The sequence below is a fragment of the Acomys russatus genome, chromosome 25, assembly GCF_903995435.1.
Source record: "Acomys russatus chromosome 25, mAcoRus1.1, whole genome shotgun sequence".
In the NCBI taxonomy this organism is placed as follows: domain Eukaryota; kingdom Metazoa; phylum Chordata; class Mammalia; order Rodentia; family Muridae; genus Acomys; species Acomys russatus.
In genome coordinates, this window is record NC_067161.1 from 36,534,424 (window position 1) to 36,552,957 (window position 18,534).

The 18,534-nt window shown below is 45.3% G+C and overlaps 1 protein-coding gene and 1 pseudogene across 1 annotated transcript in view; one reads left to right on the forward strand and one right to left on the reverse strand.

Moving 5' to 3' along the window:
• The window catches only part of Glra1 (glycine receptor alpha 1), a 138,357-nt gene that overhangs the window by 82,321 nt on the left and 37,502 nt on the right, over window positions 1–18,534 (reverse strand). The gene's annotated exons all lie outside the window — the stretch shown is intronic.
• LOC127208588 (protein UXT-like) lies at window positions 2,945–3,606 on the forward strand (annotated as a pseudogene).

The following is an 18,534-nucleotide window of genomic DNA, read 5'->3' on the forward strand; positions in this document are numbered from 1 at the left end:
CCATGAAATTATTTTTGTTTCTACTTATTAACTATAATATTGCTACTATTATAAATCATAATGTAAATGCCTGTGTTTCCCAATGGTCTTGGATGACCCTTGTGAAAAGGTCATTCAGTATCAAAAGGGGGTCACAAGGCACAGGTTGAGAACCCCTGCTCTGTGAGAATCAGGCATGCGCATTGTGCACAGATGTACCCGCGCAGGCAAAACACAATGCACAGAAGATAAGGTGAAAAAGAAGCTTTATATGTCTCCAAATATGAGATGGCACTGAGAATAAAGGTACTTAAAGCGAAGTCTGACACCTGAGTGTGATTCCAGGAGCCACACAGTGGAAGGAAAAGCTGAGTTCTGCAAGTTGTCACCTGACCATCACAGGAATGTGGTGGGGCTCTGCCCTCTTCCACAAACAAACAAACAAACAAACAAATGGAATAAAAGTCTCTAACTAGACACAACCCCCCAAATGCTCTTTCTGGGCTACTATAGCAAAGACTGTCAACATGTCAGACAGAGCTGGATGTGGCGGCACGCACCTATAGTCCCAACCCTCAGGAGGCAGACCAATCTGGTCTACATATTTTACAGTTCTATTGCCTACCTGGTGAGGCTCTGTCTCAAAAATTCAGATAAAGAATTCTATAAATAGTAGAAGAGCAGCGTGAAGTGTCAGGAAATCCCCATTAGACTAAACATACATTTCTTTGAAAGTTGGAAGAGAATGGAATGCTGTGTTCAGAATAGAAAAGAAAGCCACTCTCTTCAAGTCAGAATAATAACTGAACAGACTTGGTGAGACCCAGCCTCAGCCATAGCCATCTGTGGGTACTCTCAATGATTGTATACAGGAATTTGTTTTCTCTAGAAAGGATCTCATGTAGCCCAGGCTGGCCTCAAGCTCACTATGTAGCTGATGATGACCTTGAGCTATTGATGTTCTTGCCTCCGCTCCTAGAGCGCAGGCCTTATGTGCAATCAGCTGCTGCATCTGGTTTTATGTGGGGCCGGGGATTGAATCCAAGGCTTCGTGCACACTAGACAAGCACTTTACCAAAGGAGCTGCTCCCTCAGCCCCTTAGGCATGTGTTTTAATTTAATAAGTAGAACCCAGTTGTATTGTAGAGCATCTCATTTACAGAATGCTTTTGTAGATAGTTGGAATAATTCTGTAGTACAAGAAAAGGAAGGCCATGGAGCACGGATTTGGCAGTTAGTGATGTGGTGTCATCTGAGCGTCAGGATCTCCATGTCCCGATGGGCACTGACTTCTGAATGTTCATAGTGAGTGTGTACATGTTCATGTGTGTGGATGCATGTACATATGCACATGTGTGCCTGTGCCTGAGGTTGGCATCTGGTGTCTTCTTTGGTTGCTCTTCACCTTATTTTTATTTATTTATTTATTTTTGAGACAAGGTCTCTTACTGGGACTCAGAACTTCCCAACTAGCTTGCTAAGAAAGCCCAGGGTTCCTCCTGTCTCCACCCACACGCACTGGGATTACAGGTGAGGTCTGCTCATCTTTTTATGTGGGTGCTGGGGATTGGAATTCAAGTCAGCACCACAAGCATCTTACCTACTGTCTTTAGTTTTAAGAATCTATTTACTTATTTCCGTGTGTGTGCTTTGCATGAGTTCATGTGTATCACATGTGTGCCCTCATGTTCACTGAGCCCAGAAAAGGGCATAGGATCCCCTGGAACTGGAGTTGAAGGCAGCTGTGAGATGCCATGTGGGTGTTGGGAATTGAACATGGGTCCTCTGGAAGAGCAGTCTGTGTCGTTAACCATTTAGTCAACTCTCCTTGTCACTGGAAAAGGGCTACTAGGTGGTCAAGGAAGATGTATTTTAGATCTCTTTCTAGCTTGGATGGGATTCCTCTTTGTTTCTTTGTTTCTTTTTTTGAGACAGGGTTTCTCTGTGTAACAGTCTTGGCTGTCCTAGACTTGCTTTGTAGACCAGGGTGGCCTGGAACTCACAGCGATCTGTCTACCTCTGCCTCCTGAGTGCACCACCATGCCCGGCTTCTTCCTTCTTCCTTCCTTCCTTCCTTCTTTCTTCTTCTTCTTTCTTTTTTTTTTTTTTTTTTTGAGACAGCACTTCTCTGTGTCACCCTGGCTGCCCTGGACTTACTACTTTGTAGACCAGGCTGGTCTAGAACTCACAGAGATCAGCCTGCCTCTGCCTCCTGACTGCTCCACCGCGCCTGGCTGGATAGGATTTCTAAGACAGTTCATTTCTCTTTATTCTGGTTTTGTGATTGCCAGAAGTAACAGTTGCTTGGGTATTTGTGTGTAGGCAGTGGCAAGAGTGTTCCTGCGTGAGCATGTGAGCACGCCCACTGCTTTTGTGAGAATACAAGCAACCTCCATTGTAAACTGGAATGGCTTGGCAATATAGTCTCTCCACTTCTGTCTATTTTAAATTATATGGTTGATTCAATGCTCTCTGAATCTGGTCAGGCAGAGAGGTTTGTACTCTGGGCTGTCACAATCTCCTGGCTGTGGCATCCTCCTCAGTGGTGAATGGAAGGACAGCTATGAGGAAATGCTTCCCAGACTGCCCACAGACTCATTTTCCCCCCCCCCTTTGCAGATTCTAATTTGCTCTGCCTTCTCTTAGTCATCACTGGAGTGTTGAGAGCCTCTGTAATGCAAAGGATGCACCACGTTTGGAAATATTGGAAAGATGTTAATTGTTTCCATGTGAGTTCCCAGGAACTCCACGCCATCCTAGTTAGAAGTGGAAGGGTTTTATAGGCTTCAAATGTGGATTGGAATTTATTGGGAGGGAGGATGGACTCCATCAAATGTGCTATGGGAGTGTTGAACGATATCACAGCGAAATCCAATATATATATAAATCAGCATGTAGCAATAATTTTCATTATAGAACAAGACAACCCAGTGCAAGGCAGCATGCTTGTGTGTTGGACTCCATCATGGCAATGCGCCCCAAATGATGGGCCTTGGATACTTTGAGGGAGAAATTGCAGTGGTATGAGGCCTTTATCAGTGATGTGTTGTAGCAAGACTTGCAAAAGGTTCTGGACCATTGAGACAAGGTACATGAGCAGATTTTTTTTGTTTTTGTTTTGTTTTGTTTTGAGACAGGGTTTCTTTGTGTAGTCTTGGCTGTCTTGGACTCACTTGTAGACCAGGCTGGCTTCGAACTCGCAGTGATCCACCTGCCTGTCTCCCAAGTGCTGGGATTACAGGCTTGTGCCACCACACTTGGCTCGAGCAGATGTCTTTATACCTTTAACTGAGAAGTGTCGTTGAGTGACTCCAGGAAGCGAATCACTCGGAGTTACACATACAGGTGGATTTGTGTTGTAAGTTCTTCATTGACACAGTGGTCTGAGATACTTTGTGCATCTATGTGGCCCTGGGATATGGTTTTCTTCCCCCTGGAGTTGACACTGGCTGAAGGTCTCAAGTTCATTGACTAAAAGAGCTCAGTGACAGCCTCACTAAGGACTCCATGACTATCAAGGCCCAGATCTCCCATATGCTAGAGGTACTTGGAGAACTACAAGGCCTGCAGGATTTCCCAGAACATCTACCTGTTGACTGCCTCTTCCAACCCCTTCCCCAGCATTAAAAGAGGCTGAATGCCTCAGAATCGCAGAGCCCATCCTTTTCACCTATCTCTCACTGAGTAAGTAAGTGCCCTAGGGACCATAGCTACATCCTCTCTGTAGAGCCTCTAAAGCACGCTAGAGGTCTTGTCTCCAACTTGCATTTTGCGGCTGACTTTATGCTTTACCCTATTTTGTCACTTTGTGAACTTTGACCCCCCCTCCTCTTACTTTAATTCCTTTTCCTAGATATTTGTATCTGGGTCATTTGTATTGCCATAAAGAATGGACTGCTTAAAAAACAAAACAATACAGTGCATATGGAAGTGAAAATGGCTGGCAGAATCAAGAAAACCTCGAAGGAGAACAACAGAGGAGCCTGCCAGACGTGACAAAGGGTTTTTACAGTGAACTAAGGTGTGGCATTGGTGTAGGGACAGGACAGGAGAAGGAAATGGACAGAGATGTGAGGCTAGGAATTGTGTAGATAGAATTCAATTTAGGAGAAAGACAGGATTTTGAAATAGTGAGAACAAACTGTGCCGGGTGTGGTGGCACACAGCTTTGATCTCAGCAGTGGGGAAGCTAGAGGGAGGGGGTTCTATCTGAGTTCAAAGCCAGGCTGGGCTTACATAGTGAGTTCCAGGCCAGTCATGGCTGCATAGTGAGACCCTGGGTCAAAATGAAAACTAAAACCAAACCAAAGCAAACCGATGACTACTTTAAAAATGGTGTTAGAACAAGTTGTGGCCCACACCTGTAACCCTGAGATGGCGGTGGGGGGAGAAAAGGAGCTTAAGGCCATCCCAGTTATGTAAGAAGTTAGAGAGCAGCTGAAGATACCTGAGACCCCATTTCAAACAAACAAACAAACAAACAAAAAGCACAGCACAAAACAAACACCAGAGGTGTGGAAGTACTTGCTACTCAACCATAGAAAGACAAGAGTTAAGCAACCAAAAAAAATAAATACTTCACAGAAAAATAGACAAAGTGGATTAGAGAGTTGCAGATGGCAAAAAACATAACAAAACAAAAGCAAAAACAAAAAACAAACAAACAAAAAATCCCCCCAAACCAAAAACCCAAACCTAACCAAACCAAACCAAACCAAAACAAAAATCCAAGAAAGGACTCTAAGTCTTGTTAGTAACAGCACTTAATGCCGCGCAAGCATGAGGACCTGATTTTGAGTCCCCAACACCTGCATCAGAAGCCAGGTGTGGCCATGTACGTCTGTGACCCCAGTGCTCTTGCAGGTGGAATCAAGAAACTCCCTGGGGCTTATTGGCCAGCCTTGTTGAAAAAATGGTGAGCTCCAGTTCAGTGAGAGACCTTGTCTCAAAAGTATAAGGCAGAGAGTGATAGATGAAGGCACCCAATGTCACCCTCTGGTCTTTGGGAATGTATGCATGAACACACACACACACCCTGTGTATTATTAAAAACACCCAATCAATATACACAATGAGGCTCACACTTGCCAAGAACTGAGAGTAAAAATGTCATAGTATTCTGGAGTGTGTGGGCTGGAAGGGGGTTGCCTCTGCCCTCCTTGACAAACATGGTTGGTGTCCTGTGGGTCACCCCGAAAGAAGTGCATCAGCCTGCCCTTGATTCTGCTCTGAACAGAATATTTCCTTGGCCTTCTTCAGTGGGTTGTCCCCAGAGTCATCATCTGTATTTCCCTTAGGTATGCTGAGCTTGGTGTGCTGGGGCTGGGTTTTTCTACTTTGCATTCCTCTATTTACACATTTATGTATGTGTGTGTGTGTGTGTGTGTGTGTGTGATTATGCCCTTTCTTATAGAGCTGGCTCATTTCCATAAACTGGTGGTCCAGCCCCTGATTTAATCAATCAATTAATCAACTAATATGTAAATGTAGAGGCTGTTAACCTCAGGTGTTGTTCCTCTGGTACAATCTACTTTTTTTTTTTTTTTAGTGGCCCAAGGCCTGCTGATTAGACCCTGCTGGCTGTCAGTGAGCTCCAGGGACCCACGTGTCTCCACCTCCACTGCATTGCCATTACCAGTGTGTGCTAACAGGGCCAGATTTTAAAGTGGGCTTTGGGGGACTTATTTCAGGTCCTCATGTGATGTGGCAAACACTTTTTACCAACTGAGCCAGGTTCTCCCCAGCCCAGTAGTCTTTTGAATGTATGCCACACTCCTCGACCCCATAAGGACAAGTTTCTTTGCAAAGGAACAGATTTGGGTCCTTTTGCCCCATGAAGAGCTCAGGGGTTTTCCGAGTCTACAGTGGGAGGGACAGATCAGGGTTTGTGAATGTTGAGGACCCAGCAACAGCTGGGCTTGGTGGAGAGTGCCTCTGCTTTGGCTTATTTATTTAACAGAATGACTGAGTTTCTGCAGCTGCGTTGCTGTGTTGGCTTCGGAGATTGGTCACTTCAGGAAATAAGACCGGACTTCAGCCAGCCATGAACTTCCATTACAGTCTGGGGAGGGACAAGTAAACAGTGGTGTAGCCCTAAGTGTGACTGTGGGAACTGTAGCAGAGTAGAGACCTGACTCCAGGGAGGGGGCCTCCTGGAGGTGCTCAGCTGGCTTTGAACTTGCTATGTAGCCAAGGATGACCTTGAATTTAATAATCTTCCTGCCTCCATCTCCTGAGTGTTGGCATTAGAGGCACGCACTAGCACACAGTTTATGTGGTAAAGGGGGTCAAATCCAGGGCCTCCTGCATGCTTCGTCGGCACTGTGCCAATCACATCATATCTCCAGCCCCACATACAAAACTTTCTGCTCCATAGACAGTCACGGTGTAACTGTGGAAAGAGAAACAGTATTTCCTACTGTCACTTCTGAGCCGGCATATTTCAACTCGGTATCTTTGTGTTGGACTCTGTCGGAATGTTTGATTTTGCAAATTGCTGTTTAGACTGCTGAGCTGAGTTTCATAAAAAAAAAAAAAAAATAATTGAATGTGTTTTGGCTTGGGATTTGGACAGAATTTCCAGCAATTTCTGAAAATGTCTTTAAACACACACACCTGCCAGTTTTGACTGTATTGACGTGATGTGTGTAGATGCTTTTGGCGCTGATGATTCTGAATCAAAAATATTGACCAACTCTGTGTCAAGAAGTACTGGTCAGGATTAAATTCATGGGTCTGGGAGAGAGTGATTTCTTTGTGAACATGAGGAACTAAGTTAGAACTCCCCAGCATTTACATTAAAAAAAATTGTGAAAGGCTGGTGTGGTGGTATACACCTTTAATCCCAGCACACAAAGGCAGAAACAGGCAGCTATTGGTGGGTTCAAGGCCAGCCTGGATTACATAGGAAGGCCCAGCATAAGAAGTTCCAGGCCAGCCAGAGATGCACAGTAAGACCCTGTTTTTGTTTTTTAAGCTGAGCAAGGCTAAGAACAATCGAACTCTTAGCATCAGTGGTCCAGAGACATAAATATGTCAGGAATTTGATGGCCGGGCAGCCTGCCCAAATGACAAGCTAAAGACCCCATCTCAAGGCAGTAAAGCAGAGAGAGAGATGAAAGAGATATTCTCAGTGTCCCTTTTTGGTCTCATGATGGTGCTCACCCCCACACACAGAGGCACATACAGGTACACACACACACACAAACACACACACAGGCACATACCTAAACACATACAGGCACTCACAGGCACACACACACACACACACAAATACACAGAGGCACACACATATATATACACCACACATACATGCAGGCACACACACAGGCACAGGCACACATGGCACACACACACACACACACACAGGCATTTTAATTTACTTATGTAAAAGCAAACTAAATATCTATTGCTTTAGTTAATAAATAGTAAAATTATATATATATTAAAGAATTGTCTTAAGATAAATTTCTTTATGATTTTCAATAAATATTTGTGTATTTATTTTATGTATTTTTAAAAAAGATTTATTTATTTATTATGTATGCAATGTTCTGCCTGCATGTGTGCCTGCCTGCCAGAAGAGTGCAGCAGATCTCATTATAGATGGTTGTGAGCCACCATGTGGCTGCTGGGAATTGAACTCAGGATCTCTGGAAGAGCAGTCAGTGCTCTTAACCTCTAAGCCATCTCTCCAGTCCTACTTTTATATTTATATACTTGAGATGATGTAAAAATTTATTGGGCAAAAATGCAGGAAGCTTTGGTAGAGAAGATGCAGAGGTGGGTGACAGTGTGTTGGGGACATGAGGTGGCAGTGTATGTTGGGGGAGGGGCTCACTGAATCTCACTCTACCACAACTTTACCTCAGGCTGTTTATTTATTTATTTATTCTCACAGGCTGGATCACTCCCTCCGCGAGAGTACAGCTGATTCATGTTTTGTTTCGTGTGACTGAGAAAAACTTTTAAACTGTCATTTCACACAGTTGGGACTGCTAATGTTATATCTACTCCTCACAGAAATGGGAAAAACGAAGTAATGCTGGCAGAATAAGATTATCCCTAAGTCTGTGGGCCAGAGATGATCACTATTCACATTTACTAATCTTTGTCTTGTATTTCCTCCGCCCAGAACAATTGATTTATTCAAAACCCTATACTATAGAACTTTAAAAACATTAAACAGAGAGCAAATAACACAACTGACCCCGTACATCACTTCAGCAGCTATACCCAGCATCTTCTCTATCAATTGGAAAGTCATTAGTAGCTTTTCACTTTTATGGATTTATTTTTGAGACCAGGTCATTCTGTGTAGCCCAGTGTGGTGGTTTTGAAAGAAAATGGTCCCCATAGGCTCAGAGGGAGTGGCACTATTAAAGGAGGTTGTCTTGTTGGAGTAGGCGTGGCGTTGTTGGAGGAAGTGTGTCACTGGGGTGAGCTTTGGGGTCTCAGAAGCTCAAGCCAGGCCCGGTGTACCCTTCTCTTCCTCCTGCCTGCCGATCTGGATGGAGAACTCTCGGCTCCTTCTGCAGCACCATGTTGCTATGGTTCCTGCCATGACGATAATGAACTAAACATCTGAAACTGTAAGTCAGCCCCAATTAAATGTTTTTCTTTATAAGAGTCGCCATGGTCCAGGCTGGAGAGATGGCTCAGCAGTTAAAAGCACTGGCTGTTCTTCCAGAGGTCCTGAGTTCAATTCCCAGCAACCACACGGTGGCTCACAGCCGTCTGTAATGTGATCTGATGCCCTCTTCTGGGATAGGGGGTGTACATGTAGATAGAGCATTAATATACATAAAATAAATAAATCTAAAAATAACCGAAGAGTTGCCATGGTCACGGTGTCTCTTCATAGCAACAGAAGCCCTAAGTAAGACACCTACACTGGCCTTTAAGCCATTATTCCCTGCCTCGGTTTCCTGAGAATTACAGCCTGCTGTCATTACAGGTGTGCACCTCCACATCCTGGCACATCACGTTTTCTTTTAATCTAAATACTTACCCTGTTTTGTGTGTGTGTGTGTGTGTGTGTGTGTGTGTGTGTGTATGTGTGTATATGTGTGTATATGTGTATGTATGTGTATGTGTGTATATGTGTATGGGTGTGTATGTGTGTATATGTGTATGGGTGTGTATGTGTGTATATGTGTATGGGTGTGTATGTGTGTATATGTGTATGTGTGTGTGTGTGTATGTGTGTATGTGTGTATGTGTGTATATGTGTATGGGTGTGTATGTGTGTATATGTGTATGTGTGTGTATGTGTGTATATGTGTATGGGTGTGTATGTGTGTATATGTGTATGTGTGTGTGTGTATGTGTGTATGTGTGTGTATGTGTGTATATGTGTATGTGTGTGTATGTGTGTATATGTGTATGTGTGTGTATGTGTGTATATGTGTTGTGTGTGTATGTGTGTATGTGTGTATGTGTGTGTATGTGTGTATATGTGTATGTGGGGTGTGTATGTGTGTATATGTGTTGTGTGTGTATGGTGTATGTGTGTATATGTGTATGGGTGTGTATGTGTGATATGTGTATGTGTGTGTGTGTATGTGTGTATATGTGTTGTGTGTATCTGTGTATGGGTGTATGTGTGTATATGTGTATGGTGTGGTGTGTATATGTGTATGGGTGTGTGTGTATATGGTGTGTGTGTGTGTATGTGTGTATGTGTGTGTATGTGTGTATATGTGTATGTGTGTGTATGTGTGTATATGTGTATGGGTGTGTATGTGTGTATATGTGTATGTATGGGGTGTGTATGTGTGTATATGTGTGTGTGTGTATGTGTGTGTTTGTGTGTATATGTGTATGGGTGTGTATGTGTGTATATGTGTGTGTGTGTGTGTGTGTGTATTCAGGTAGGTGTACATGTATGCATGTGCAGAGGCCAGAAGTCAAAGCTGGGTGTTGTTCCTTAGGAGCCATCCACTTTATTTGGTATGTTTCTCAAGACGGGATTTCTCTGTGTAGTCTTTGTTGTCCTGAACTCACTTGGAGACCAGGTTGGCCTTGAACTTACAGCGATCCACCTGCCTCTGTGGTGGGATTACAGGTGTGCACCACCGTGCCTGGCCTTTCCACCTTATTCTTGAGACAGATTCTGTCACAGGAACCTGAGGCTCCCCATTAGGCTAGTCTGGCTGGCCAGCCAGCCCCAGGGATCTGCATGTCTCCCTCTCTCTCGTCAGTGCTGGGATTAGAAGCTCACGCCACCACAAACATCTTTTAAAAAATTTTAATTTATTATTATTATTTTTTAATATGGATTCTGGGATTAGACTCGGGTCTTCATCCTTGAGTGACACCTTACTGACTGATTCATCTCAGTCTTGCTGTTTAATTTTTAAAACTTTTTTTTTTTTTTTTTTTTTGGGTACTTTGTTTTTGCTTCTGTTTTTAGACAAGGTCTCACTGTGTAGGCCAGGCTAGCCTCAAACTCACAGAGATCCTCCTGCTTCTGTCTCCTGAGCCTAGGATTAAAGGCGTGAGCTGCCCATTGTGACATTTTCACACACACAGATATAATGGACTTTAATTGTAATTTCCCTTATTACACTCTATAATTCTGAAAGTTTGTCCTGTACTCACCTTGTTAGCAGCTTAACCTTCTTCAGATGTTAAACTTTTACCCGAAGCATTGAATTCGACAGAAAAAAAAAAAAAAAAATGAGAGCCTCCAGGAGACCCAACAAAAAACACCTGATTCTGTGGCTCCTTGGGAGGAAACACGGTGTAAGGGAGACACAGGCCCAGGGCAGAGACATCCACTGCAGAAACAGAGGTTGCTGTAAGGGACTCACCATGGTTGTCTCAGCGATGGATCCGAAGCTGTTGATAAAGATGTTGCAACTCACGTTCACAGGAGGACCTGTCAATCAAGAGAGAGTCCCCACTGAGTCTCAGGCTGGAGAGATACTAAGGTCAAGGACAGAGCTCCCCAGAGGCCAAGGGCACCCCCTGCTTGTTATCCACCCCACCCCTAAGTGCCTGGGACCCCCAGCTTGCATTTAGCATCTCTGCCAGGCTTGGCTCCCCAGATCCCAGGGAAGGAGCAGGTACACCTCACCGGAGGCTGAGCCAAGCTGTACCTTCATTAACACAGGGTGATTCATCATCCTGCCATCTGGCTGAAATCCCTTCCCCAAGCCCCATTGGTGCCTTCTAATTTGTGTCTGAGATATATTTATGGCTGCAACATTTGGAGGCCATCTCGGGAATTGCAAGGAACAGCAAGTTCTTTGCCTTGAACTTATGAACTGAAAATGAAGTGGTGATGATGGGAAGGACCAGGTGAGGGATCTTGGGTGGGGGAGCCTGATGGACAGTCCACATGCCTTTGTTAAATACTTTGTGAACAAGTTCCCCCCCCCCCCAGCCCTGTTATGCCCTAGAAGGAAGGAAAGTGATGCAACTGCCTTGGTACTTGTTTTGGACGGTTTCTGAAGCTGGGAACCTTCGTCTCACACTGTGAGCGCAGCAGTTGCCAACCTCTGAGCCGCTCCAGTGAGACCTTGAATAGCACGATCTCACTGCATCCTCCCAACAGCTCTGTGAGAAGGCTGCCTGTCACCCGCACTGTGCAGAGTAGGAAGCTGAGGGTCAGAGATGCCAAATTACTCATCTCTGGCCTCACTGCTGGAGAATGGTGGAGCCAGGGTTCCAGTTCTGACTGGCCTGATTCTTGATGGCTGTACCATAGGAGACAGGTTGAGAGGAAGGAAGAAGCAGGCCTATGTAGCCAGGGGCAGAACCCAGAATCAGTGTGTGTGTGTGTGTGTGTGTGTGTGTGTGTGTGTGTGTGTGTGTGTTTGTGTGTGCGAGCGTGCATGCGCGCGAGTACGCACATGCCTGTGAGTGCATTGTCATTATTTCTTAGGTACCACCCACCTTGTTTTTCTCAGACAGGCTTCCTCACTATATTAGTTACTTCTCTGTTGCTTTGATGAAACACCATAACCAAAAACAACTTTTGGATGAAAGAGCTTATTTAGGCTTATGGTGCCAGACAGATAAGTAGATTATGGCAGACGGGCGTGGCATCAAGGCAGGAGCAGGAAGCCAAGAAATCACATCTTTAGCCTCAAGCATGAAGCAGAAATACACACACACACACACACACACACACACACACACACACACACACAGAGAGAGAGAGAGAGAGAGAGAGAGAGAGAGAGAGAGAGAGAGAGAGAGTGAGCTAGAAGTAGGGCGAGGCTATATATTCTCAAAGACAGCCCCAGTCCCCTCTAGCAAGGCTCCGCCTCCTATATCCCCCCAAACAGTGCCACCAACCATGCCAAAGTCTATTGGGGCATTTGTCATTCAAACCACCACAGTAGGCTAGGCTAGCTGGCCAGAAAGTTGCAAGGATCACCAATCTTTATCTCTTAGCACTAGAATTATATGACTGGTTTTTACCTGGGCGCTGGGGATTGAACTCAGGTCCTTATGCTTGTAAGGCTGTTACTTTACCAATTGAGTTATCTATCTACCTTGCTTTCCCCACCCCCATTTTATGAGACTGGTTGATATGGAACTCACAATAATGATTCTCCCCCTCAGCCTTCTGAGGCTGGGATTTCCAGAAGTGTGCTATCCTGGCTGGCAGAATCTGGGAGATTAAACACTGAGTTTTCATATAAGCAAGCTTCAGTGAAACAGCTAGGGAGGGGCATAGGACCACAAGCAAGAAGCGTCAAAGAAGGAGAGGTTATCTGAGAAAGGGTCTGAAGACTGACTAAGACAGGAAGACTTCAAGAGAGGAGCTGACCTTGGTCTGACCTTGAAGGTGCTTAGGGCTTGGATAGGTCATAGACCTTTCCTCGGGTTGTAGTCTGGGAATGCCTTCAGGGCTCTTCTCTTGTTGTCCCCAGGAGGTGCTGGGGTAGGAAGAGCACAATGTCCCCTCTTCTCAAAGGAGCAAGAGGGCTTTCCAGTCTCTCTGGGCTCACTAGAGGCAGTAGAGCCAGGACTGGAACCAAAGTTTTCGGATTGTGGAAAAAAGAGAGTGGCTAGCTGTGTGTCTTCTGGTACCCAATCCAGCGTGCCCATCTTCAGAAGGTAGCCCACAGCTTGTACAAAAACTTAGCTAAGATCCCCTCTCTTCAAGGCCTCAGGGAGGGACAGAGCCTTTTATGGACACAAGAGGTTACAGTGAGACAGTGGGTGGGAAGTCCCAAGGAAGGGTGAGGTATTTCTCACTAGAAGGCCTCTCTCCTCCTCCTTCTATTTCTTCCCCTCCTTTCTCTTGTTACCTAGTGCCGAGGATGGATCTCAGGACCTAGCCCAGGCTAGACAAGAGCTCTGTCACGGAGGTGTTCTCCCTGCCACCCACTTTGTTGAAAGTGAGTCTGCCTCTGGCCTCCTGGGACATCTGCCTTTCTTTATCAGATGAACCAACTTATAATAAGAAGGAAAGTGTGTGTGTGTGTGTGTGTGCTCTTCTAGAGACTATTATGTGTGAAGGATGGACAGTTGAAGGGTAAGGGAAGGGTGGTAAAAGTAAAGAAATGCTCAGGGGACAGCCCGAGTGGAGGTAGAAACTAGTGAGAGAAACTAGGCGCCCTGTCTTAGCTCTACTGGCTTGGCATCCTCTCAGGGAAGCTATCCTGTGGCCTAGTTTATGGGCTAGTAGGACTGGGATTTTTTCTTTCCGTCACATCACCGATTGCTTTCCAGACTTGTGTGTGGCCCGAGGCCATCTGAAAAGTGTCTATCGTAGAGTCCATGAGGTTGCTGGCTCATGTCTGTAAATCTTAATGCCCAAGAGGCTGGTACAGGAAGTCCAAGGTCAGCATGGGATGCAGAATGAGACTGCTGTCTTTTTTTAAAATTTAATTAATTTATTCAGATTACAACTGGATTGTTATCTCATCACTTGTATCCTCCCATTCCTCCTTCCCTCCCGCTTTCACCCTATTCCCCTCCCCTAGGTCTAAGACAGAGGGGGACCTCTCCCTGATTTTATGGTCATAGGCTATCAAGTCTTATCTTGGTAGCCTGCTTATTCTTTCTTTGAGGAGGCTGCTGTCTTAAAAAGCCAAAACTAGAGCCAGGCATGGTGATGCACACCTTTAATCCCAGCACTCGGGAGGCAGAGGCAGAGGCAGGTGCATCACTGTGAGTTCGAGGCCAGCCTGGTCTACAAAGCGAGTCCAGGACAACCAAGACCCTGTCTCGAAAAAACAAAAACAAAAACAAAGACAAAAGAGCCAAAACTTAAAACCAAACCAAAGCAGAATGAAAATTGCAGAGCCCTGGGCTCAGCCCTTAGCGGTGAATTGGCACAAGGTCTGTTGTTTAACAAGCCACCTGGGTGATGCAAATGCATAGCTGGGGGTTGCTGGGAAGGATCCCTCCTTCTCTTCAGAACCCAGCACTTTCACCACTGGATAGCTGTGCATATTGTTTGTCTATACAGGGTGAGAATTACTGTTTTGTCAGGGTCACCTAAACAGAGGCTTATTTCCCTCATTCGTTTAGCCCCAGATGCAGGTTTTTTTTTTTCATTTAGCCTCATATCATTTAGATGCCCCCAAAGAGTTACTGCTCATGCCTTGAGGTGACGCTCACAGAGCTGCGTGCATCTGGCACTGTGACTCCCATATAAATGAGATGCTGATACATGGGTGTGAGAGGGCACCAGTCAAAAAAGACCCCGTGGGGAGGTGTGGTTCATGGATATACATCTGAAATTAAATTATCTTGAGAAAATTACAATCGGGTTGCCGCTGGCAGCAGGAAAATGTATATATTTCATTAAATATTAAAGTTTAATTTTGCTTTTGTGTATGTGTTTGCATTGGGCTATGCCCCAATCCTGGAAGCCGCTGCAACACACAAAGCCTCGGCCAAGGCAGATCCTCAGAGCTGGGAGGGGCTGGTCCGTCGCCTTGCATCTCTCTTTGGATGCTGAGACAGAGGCTCAGGCCCAGGAAGGGATCTCTCAGGGGTGGGCTGGGAGCAGACATAGGCTGCATAAGCAGTTTTAGTGCTAATTACTTCTACACTAGAGTGTGAACAGACTCGGTGCTCTGCAGACCAAGGTGCCTGTAGCTCTTGGCCACCTCAGACTTCAAGATGGCCAGAAGCAGGTTGCTTCTGCTGTAAAGACAAGCTGCTGAGGGAATAACTGCTGAGGTTCCAAAGAGGTGTGTGTCTGTGTGTCGTCTGTGTGTCTTTTGGAATCTGAGCTGCGTGGTCATTTTAGGAATGCTGGGGTTTTCCTGGGCTTTGGGAGTCTTATTTGAGTTTTGAAGTAGGGAAAAGAGAAGAAGCCAGGTACAGGAGGATTACCTTTACAGGAGGATTACCTTCCTGCTTTAATCTTAAGGGAGGGAGCAAAGCACTTCTCCTAGTTCCTGGGTGCGACTGCACCTGAGACGCTTCTTGCTTCTAGCCAGGGATAGGTGGAAGGGGAAGTCAGTGTGGAGTAGGAGTCTAAGAGATTGCCTAGTCCTGGAGATTTGAGATTCAAGTGCTCTGAGTAAGATTTGCAGAGGGGGATGGAGGTGCTGGCTGTAATCTCATCACTCAGGAGGTCGAGAAAGGAAGATCTGGAGTTTGGGGTCAGCGTGGGCTACAAAAACTGATTGAGGGCCTTCTGTGTAGGAACTATGGTGGCATGTACAAAGAATAGGCCTTGAACCTTGAAAGTAACTCTTTGGACCATATGTATGTGTCCATATACACATATATACATATACATATATATACACATATATATACGCATACATATATATATGTACATACACACACACACAACCACACACACACATATATGGTGTAAGGCTAAATAAAAAGAAGAGCCTGGCTCTTGGCTTAAATGAAGGAGGGAAATAAGCTTCCGTTTAGGTGACCATTTGACAAAATGAGTCCCAGAGAAACAAGACCATGATTGGGTGGAGTTCTGAGAGAGTCCACCAGAGGGCGTGGCGCACTGAAGGCTTAAACACTTCTAGCCAGGGGCAATTGGTGCAGCCAGGTGGCTAAAGTCCATACCCTCCGATGCCAGAATGGATCTGGCTTAGCCAATGGTATTCTCAAGCAATGTTATTTAGTGTCCATTTTAATTTTTTTTTTGTTTTTTTTCGAGACAGGGTTTCTCTGTGTAGACCTGGCTGTCCTGGACTCATTTTGTAGACCAGGCTGGCCTCGAACTCACAGTGATCCGCCTGCCTCTGCCTCCCGAGTGCTAGGATTAAAGGCGTGGGACACCACGCCCGGCTTAGTGTCCATTTTAAGAGGTTTCACATAGAACCTCAGACTTAAGTCCTGGCTTGGAGGACCCAATTAACTACACAGTTTTCACTCCTTCCTGGCAGCCATGGGCAGGAACTAAGGAGGCATGGATCTTGCAAGAAAATTAATTAGTTTGGAGAAAGAGAGGAGAGAAGGGGAGGCAGAGGTTGGGTGTCTCTGATTATTGCTCTAAACCTTATCTTTTGACACAAGGTCTCTCACAGAACCCAGAACTCATCAGCTGGGTACTGGCTGGCCAGAGATCTGCCTTTCTTTGTGTTCCCAGTGTTAGGGTCACAAACATGTGGCTATGCCTGGCTTTTACATTAGTGTTAGAGATCTGAACTGCAGGTACTTTTAACTCATTGAAACTAGCTCTCTATCGACCAAGCATTATATGTGTGTGTGTATTTAAATTTATTATGTTTTTTTATTTTTTAAATCTCCATTCCGCTCCACCTTTGCCGCATATCTGCCTGGCACCCTGCCAGGTGTTGAGATTTTGACTCAGGGAAGTGCTCCAGCCAACTGTACTACAGAGTTTCCTGTCTCTAGGAGAACTAAGGTGTGCTGACTAATCTTATATCAACCTGACACAAGCTAGAGGCTTTAGTAACCTCAACTGAGAAAATGCCCCCACTAGATGGCCCTGTGGTATATTCCTAATCAGCCATTGATGTAAGAGGACTCTGCCCTCTGTGTGTGACACCACCCTTTGGAAGGTGGTCCCGGGGAGTATAAGAAAGCAGACTGAGCAAGCCAGTAAGTGGCATTCCTCCATGTCCTCTGCATCAGTTTCTGTCTCCAGGTTTCTTCCTGGAGTTTCCTCCCAACTTTAGCGATGGACTGTGATATGGAAGCATAAACGAAAACAAATCTCTTTCTCCCCAAGTGAGTTTTGGTCATGGTGTTTATCACAGCAACAGAAACCCCAAGAAACAAGGCTGAGCTAATGATGATGATGGAAGAGCTGTTGGAGGCCAGTGAAGGAACCAGTAGGGAAACAAGGCTGGATGGTGTGCCTGAGGACGACCCGCCCCCCCCCAGTAGCTCCCAGGTCTCTTCCTGTCTGCAGAGGCTTGTGGAAAGAGCAGTCAGAGAAGGGGCTATGAGGAATGTGATGGGGGTCATTTAGAGGCAATATAAGCAGATATTAGATAACTGTTCCCAGCTGTCATATCCATCTTTGACTGTTCCCAGCTGTCACATCCATCTTTGACTGTTCCCAGCTGTCACATCCATCTTTGACTGTTCCCAGCTGTCACATCAACTTTGACTGTTCCCAGCTGTCATATCCATCTTTGACTATTCCCAGCTGTCATATCTATCTTTGACTGTTCCCAGCTGTCACATCCATCTTTGACTGTTCCCACCTGTTGTCATATCCATCTTTGACTGTTCCCACCTGTTGTCATATCCATCTTTGACTGTTCCCAGCTGTCACATCATCTTTGACTGTTCCCAGCTGTCATATCCATCTTTGACTGTTCCCAGCTGTTGTCATATCCATCTTTGACTGTTCCCAGCTGTCATATTCATCTTTGACTGTTCCCAGCTGTCACATCATCTTTGACTGTTCCCAGCTGTCATATCCATCTTTGACTGTTCCCAACTGTCACATCATCTTTGACTGTTCCTAGCTGTCATATCCATCTTTGACTATTCCCAGCTGTCATATCCATCTTTGACTGTTCCCAGCTGTCATATCCATCTTTGACTATTCCCAGCTGTCATATCCATCTTTGACTGTTCCCAGCTGTCACATCCATCTTTGACTGTTCCCACCTTTGTCATATCCATCTTTGACTGTTCCCAGCTGTCACATCATCTTTGACTGTATCCCAGCTGTCATATCCATCTTTGACTGTCCCCAGCTGTTGTCATATCCATCTTTGACTGTTCCCAGCTGTCATATCCATCTTTGACTGTTCCCAGCTGTCACATCATCTTTTACTGTTCCCAGCTGTCATATCCATCTTTGACTGTTCCCAGCTGTCACATCCATCTTTGACTGTTCCCAGCTGTCATATCCATCTTTGACTGTTCCTAGCTGTCATATCCATCTTTGACTGTCCCCAGCTGTCATATCCATCTTTGACTGTCCCCAGTTGTCACATCCATCTTTGACTGTTCCCAGCTGTTGTCATATCCATCTTTGACTGTTCCCAGCTGTCATATCCATCTTTGACTGTTCCCAGCTGTCATATCCATCTTTGACTGTTCCCAGCTGTCACACCCATCTTTAACTGTTCCCAGCTGTTGTCATATCCATCTTTGACTGTCCCCAGCTGTCACATCCAT